The sequence below is a fragment of the Temnothorax americanus genome, unplaced genomic scaffold (genome assembly GCF_048541705.1).
Source record: "Temnothorax americanus isolate GAGA-0224 unplaced genomic scaffold, ASM4854170v1 Scaffold98, whole genome shotgun sequence".
In the NCBI taxonomy this organism is placed as follows: domain Eukaryota; kingdom Metazoa; phylum Arthropoda; class Insecta; order Hymenoptera; family Formicidae; genus Temnothorax; species Temnothorax americanus.
In genome coordinates, this window is record NW_027509821.1 from 58 (window position 1) to 7,500 (window position 7,443).

Consider the following 7,443-nt stretch of genomic DNA (forward strand, 5'->3'; position numbering starts at 1 on the left):
TTGCGGTTAAAATTTAAGTAAAGGAAAAGTTTATTTTTTTTTTTAAAATTTTTTCGAGGTCTAAGCGCCCAATTTTTTTTTTTACAAAAAAAATTTATGTTTTTTTAATAAAATTTTTATTTTGTACTGAACTTCTTTAAAATTTCCCTTTGGGGCCTTTAAAAAAAATACACATGTAAATAATTTTGTTTTAAATTTTGGTTTTCCTTTTTTAATTTAAAAAAATTTTTTAACAAAAAAATTTTTTTTATTAACATTCTTTTCTAAAAGGGGCACACGGGAAAATTTTTCAATGTAGGGCAACAAAAATTTTTTGGGGAAAATTAATGTTTCTCCCTGAAAAAATTGGGCCCGTTTAAATTTAAAGAGATTCATTTTTTTTTTGAAATTTTTAAGATCATTTGCCCCCGCCACTTTCTTTTTGAAAAGGTTTAACAAAATTTGTGAGCTGTATCACTTGGGTATAATTGTTTCGGAAATAAAGATACTACTGCTTAGATTTTTTCGAGATTTTTCGAGATATAAAGATCTACCACTTGTTACTTAGGTTTTTTCGAGGTATAATATACCCACTTTCTTTTTTTTTTTTTAGGTAACAACATATACACTACTATACGTGTACTTGGCGCCTTTTTTTACCTTTTTTTAAAAAAGGTAATTTTGTGCGGATATCACGCCTTTTTGTAGTATATTACGCATTGTATAAACAGTATGTACAGGATAAAGCTATTTGGAGGTATAATACTACCACTTTGTTTTTTTCGAGGTAACAACATAACAGGGTAACAACATAATACATATACACTATTATGCGTGGACTTGGCGCTCATTTTACCTTTTTTTTAAAAAGGTAATTTTGTACGGATATCACGCCTTTTTGTAGTGTTACGCAACTTAATCTTATAAACAATATATCTTATAATTTCATAAACCGTATATAATACAAGGTATGAAGCTAAAAGTGTTACGGACTATTATTTCTAAAGAAAACAACAATTTAATATTTTGCTCAGTTTTTTAAAAATAATAATCTGTAACCCTTTTAGTTGTACACCTTGTATATATTTTTCAATTTCAACATAAAACATAATCGCAATAAAGCATGATTAATGTTAATAAGTCGTTAACTGTAAAATTCTTTATTTATTTTTATTTGCGTGTCTTACTGAATGTTGTTCGCAACTGTATATGTACCGATATCTTCAGGTATCGATATTTTTGATAATCAAGAGACACGGTAGTGTCTCGCGCCAAGTACACGCGGAGCGAGACCGACCGTGACTCTTTTACGCGACGCGACGGGTTGCGAGTACCCGAGATGTTGAGATCTCGATAACGAGTGAACGGATCAAGTTCTAAGTAGGCTTGATCGATAGCTTGGGGTCCAATTAGGGGGGGGTTTCTCTCATAATATTCCGCTACGTGCCTTACGAGCGGAGATATTGCGACGCAAAGTCCAAATGTGAAAATTTATTTTTAAGATACTCCTCCTCCTCCTCCTCCTCCTCCTCCTCCTAACGCCACGATCTATCAGAGAAACGTCACTTTCACTTTTTCGACGCTGGCGGCGCAGGTATCGCCAGTTTCGATATCGCGCGCGTATTTCAAAATTAGGTCGATAAACTTATCGGTCAGGAGGAAGATTTCTATTTAATAGCGTTTTTTCTTGGCTGCACTATTGCCCACTAGTGCAACACTAGTGCAACATTAATGCAACGCTATTGGGTAGTGCAGGGCAGTGCAGGGCGATAGTGCAGCCAAGAAAAAACGCTATAAGTAAAAATTAGGTATATATATAATAAATATTGAGTCAACGGAAAAGTAGGTTCTCTATGCTTGGCAGAAAGTGCCGCTAGGGAATTTTTAAGTCGATTCTTATGAATCAAGCTTGAATTTGATGTCTATGTATCCCAGGTTGCCGATGACAAGGTCCAGATAGTGCGCTTTATAGTTTTCGGTGTCCAGGTGTAATAATACGTTGAATTCGATGTCTACGTGTCCCAGGTTGCCGATGACGAGGTCCATATAGTGCGCTCCGTAGTTTTTGGTGTCTACGTGTATTAATATCTTGAATTCGATGTCCACGTGTCCCAGGTTGCCGATGACGGGATCCAGATAATGCGCTTCATAGATTTCGGTGTCCAGGTGTAATAATACGTTGAATTCGATGTCTACGTGTCCCAGGTTGCCGATGACGAGGTCCACATAGTGCGCTCCGTAGTTTTTGGTGTCTACGTGTATTAATATCTTGAATTCGATGTCCACGTGTCCCAGGTTGCCGATGACGGGATCCAGATAATGCGCTTCATAGTTTTCGGTGTCCAGGTGTAATCGTACGTTGAATGCGATGTCTAGGTGTCCCAGGTTGCCGATGACAAGGTCCACATAGTGCGCTCCGTAGTTTTCGGTGTCCAGGTGTAATAATATGTTGAATGCGATGTCTACGTGTCCCAGGTTGCCGATGACGAGGTCCACATAGTGCGCTCCGTAGTTTTTGGTGTCTACGTGTATTAATACCTTGAATTCAATGTTCACGTGTCCCAGGTTGCCGATGACAAGATCCAGATAGTGCGCTTCATAGTTTTCGGTGTCCAGGTGTAATCGTACGTTGAATTCGATGTCTAGGTGTCCCAGGTTGCCGATGACGAGGTCCACATAGTGCGCTCCGTAGTTTTCGGTGTCTACGTGTATTAATACCTTGAATTCGATGTCCACGTGTCCCAGGTTGCCGATGACGAGGTCCACACAATGCGCTTCATAGTTTCCGGTGTCCAGGTGTAATCGTACGTTGAATGCGATGTCTAGGTGTCCCAGGTTGCCGATGACAAGGTCCACATAGTGCGCTCCGTAGTTTTTGGTGTCTACGTGTATTAATACCTTGAATTCAATGTTCACGTGTCCCAGGTTGCCGATGACAAGATCCAGATAGTGCGCTTCGTAGTTTTCGGTGGCCAGGTGTAATAATATGTTGAATTCAATGTTTAGGTGTCCCAGGTTGCCGATGACAAGGTCCACATATTGCGCTCCGTAGTTTTCGGTGTCTACGTGTATTAATACCTTGAAATTGATGTCTAGGTGTCCCAGGTTGCTGATGAAGAGGTCCACATAATGCGCTTCATAGTTTTTGGTGTCTAGGTGTATTAATAACTTTAAATCTGAATGGGTGCGTTCAGCCGATACTCCGCTAGCCTAGCAATCGTGAGCAGTTGCTCGTTTTTGCTCGTTTCTTCTTTTTTTAATCCAGTAAGTCAAAAAAGAGGAAACGAGCGAAAACGAGCGACTGCTCACGATTGCTAGGCTAGCAAAGTATCGGCTGAACGCACCCAATGTAGGACACGTAGATATCGAATTCGAGGTATTAATACATGTAGACACCGAAAACTACGAAGCGCACTATGTGGACCTCGTCATCGGCAACTTGGAACACGTGGTCATCAAATTCAAGGTATTAATACACCTGGACACCGAAAACTATAGAGCGCGCTATGTGGACCTCGTCATCGGCAACCTGGGACACCTAAACATTGAATTCAAGTTTGATTCATAAAAATCGACTTAAAATTTCCCTAGCGGCAGAATTAAAATTATGTCATGACATAATAAAATTCGCTGAATTAAAATTATGTCTAGACATAATAAAAATTGGACAAAAATTATGTTTAGACATAATAAAAATTGGATGAATTAAAATTATGTCTGACGTAAAAATAATTATCAAAAATATCGATACCTGAAGATATCGGTACATATACAGTTGCGAACAACATTCAGTAAGACACGCAAATAAAAATAAATAAATAATTTTACAGTTAACGACTTATTAACATTAATCATGCTTTATTGCGATTATGTTTTATGTTGAAATTGAAAAATATATACAAGGTGTACAACTAAAAGGGTTACAGATTATTATTTTTAAAAAACTGAGCAAAATATTAAATTGTTGTTTTCTTTAGAAATAATAGTCCGTAACACTTTTAGCTTCATACCTTGTATTATATACGGTTTATGAAATTATAAGATATATTGTTTATAAGACTAAGTTGCGTAACACTACAAAAAGGCGTGATATCCGTACAAAATTACCTTTTTAAAAAAAAGGTAAAATGAGCGCCAAGTACACGCATAATAGTGTATATGTATTATGTTGTTACCCTGTTATGTTGTTACCTCGAAAAAAACAAAGTGGTAGTATTATACCTCCAAATAGCTTTATCCTGTACATACTGTTTATACAATGCGTAATATACTACAAAAAGGCGTGATATCCGCACAAAATTACCTTTTTTAAAAAAAGGTAAAAAAAGGCGCCAAGTACACGTATAGTAGTGTATATGTTGTTACCTAAAAAAAAAAAGAAAGTGGTAGTATTATACCTCGAAAAAACCTAAGTAACAAGTGGTAGATCTTTATATCTCGAAAAATCTCGAAAAAATCTAAGCAGTAGTATCTTTATCTCCGAAAAATTATAACCTAAGTGATACACGTCACAAAATTATGTTACCTTATCAAAAAGAAGAGTCGCGCTTCAAGTGATCTATTACAATTACAAAAAAGAAATGATATCTCTTTAAGTTAGAGCGCCAATTACAGAGAGAACATGTATATTGCCTCAAAAAATAATTGTTGCACTACATTGAAAAATCTTTACATTGTGTCAATTAGAAAAGAATGTATAATAACAATTTTATAAGATTAAAAAATTTTATTTAAATTTAACAAGGGAATACAAGATATTTAAATACAAAGTTATTTACATGTGTATTTTTTAATGGCCACAAAGAATTACAGAAGTAACAGTACAAAATAAAAATATTTTATTAAAATACATAAATTTTTCTTGTAAAAAAACTTGGCGCTGCTAGACCTCGAAATTTTAAATAAATAAATAAACTTATTCTATACTTAATTATAAGCCGCATTATCCGCCGTCCGCGTAGTCACGCACACCCATATCACTCACTCCCACATCCACGCTGATAATCATTTAATATTACTCCCATTGTATTCTTCTCTGAATTATTTTTATTTATTGTTGTTTTTATTTATTTAAAAGGTCTAGCAGCGCCAAGTTTTTTTACAAAAAAAATTTATGTATTTTAATAAAATATTTTTATTTTGTACTGTTACTTCTGTAATTCTTTGTGGCCATTAAAAAATACACATGTAAATAACTTTGTATTTAAATATCTTGTATTCCCTTGTTAAATTTAAATAAAATTTTTTAATCTTATAAAATTGTTATTATACATTCTTTTCTAATTGACACAATGTAAAGATTTTTCAATGTAGTGCAACAATTATTTTTTGAGGCAATATACATGTTCTCTCTGTAATTGGCGCTCTAACTTAAAGAGATATCATTTCTTTTTTGTAATTGTAATAGATCACTTGAAACGCGACTCTTCTTTTTGATAAGGTAACATAATTTTGTGACGTGTATCACTTGGGTTATAATTTTTCGGAAATAAAGATACTACTGCTTAGATTTTTTCGAGATTTTTCGAGATATAAAGATCTACCACTTGTTACTTAGGTTTTTTCGAGGTATAATACTACCACTTTCTTTTTTTTTTTTAGGTAACAACATATACACTACTATACGTGTACTTGGCGCCTTTTTTTACCTTTTTTTAAAAAAGGTAATTTTGTGCGGATTATTTTTACGTCAGACATAATTTTAATTCATCCAATTTTTATTATGTCTAAACATAATTTTTGTCCAATTTTTATTATGTCTAGACATAATTTTAATTCAGCGAATTTTATTATGTCATGACATAATTTTAATTCTGCCGCTAGGGAAATTTTAAGTCGATTTTTATGAATCAAACTTGAATTCAATGTTTAGGTGTCCCAGGTTGCCGATGACGAGGTCCACATAGCGCGCTCTATAGTTTTCGGTGTCCAGGTGTATTAATACCTTGAATTTGATGACCACGTGTTCCAAGTTGCCGATGACGAGGTCCACATAGTGCGCTTCGTAGTTTTCGGTGTCTACATGTATTAATACCTCGAATTCGATATCTACGTGTCCTACATTGGGTGCGTTCAGCCGATACTTTGCTAGCCTAGCAATCGTGAGCAGTCGCTCGTTTTCGCTCGTTTCCTCTTTTTTGACTTACTGGATTAAAAAGAGAAGAAACGAGCAAAAACGAGCAACTGCTCACGATTGCTAGGCTAGCGGAGTATCGGCTGAACGCACCCATTCAGATTTAAAGTTATTAATACACCTAGACACCAAAAACTATGAAGCGCATTATGTGGACCTCTTCATCAGCAACCTGGGACACCTAGACATCAATTTCAAGGTATTAATACACGTAGACACCGAAAACTACGGAGCGCAATATGTGGACCTTGTCATCGGCAACCTGGGACACCTAAACATTGAATTCAACATATTATTACACCTGGCCACCGAAAACTACGAAGCGCACTATCTGGATCTTGTCATCGGCAACCTGGGACACGTGAACATTGAATTCAAGGTATTAATACACGTAGACACCAAAAACTACGGAGCGCACTATGTGGACCTTGTCATCGGCAACCTGGGACACCTAGACATCGCATTCAACGTACGATTACACCTGGACACCGGAAACTATGAAGCGCATTGTGTGGACCTCGTCATCGGCAACCTGGGACACGTGGACATCGAATTCAAGGTATTAATACACGTAGACACCGAAAACTACGGAGCGCACTATGTGGACCTCGTCATCGGCAACCTGGGACACCTAGACATCGAATTCAACGTACGATTACACCTGGACACCGAAAACTATGAAGCGCACTATCTGGATCTTGTCATCGGCAACCTGGGACACGTGAACATTGAATTCAAGGTATTAATACACGTAGACACCAAAAACTACGGAGCGCACTATGTGGACCTCGTCATCGGCAACCTGGGACACGTAGACATCGCATTCAACATATTATTACACCTGGACACCGAAAACTACGGAGCGCACTATGTGGACCTTGTCATCGGCAACCTGGGACACCTAGACATCGCATTCAACGTACGATTACACCTGGACACCGAAAACTATGAAGCGCATTATCTGGATCCCGTCATCGGCAACCTGGGACACGTGGACATCGAATTCAAGATATTAATACACGTAGACACCAAAAACTACGGAGCGCACTATGTGGACCTCGTCATCGGCAACCTGGGACACGTAGACATCGAATTCAACGTATTATTACACCTGGACACCGAAATCTATGAAGCGCATTATCTGGATCCCGTCATCGGCAACCTGGGACACGTGGACATCGAATTCAAGATATTAATACACGTAGACACCAAAAACTACGGAGCGCACTATATGGACCTCGTCATCGGCAACCTGGGACACGTAGACATCGAATTCAACGTATTATTACACCTGGACACCGAAAACTATAAAGCGCACTATCTGGACCTTG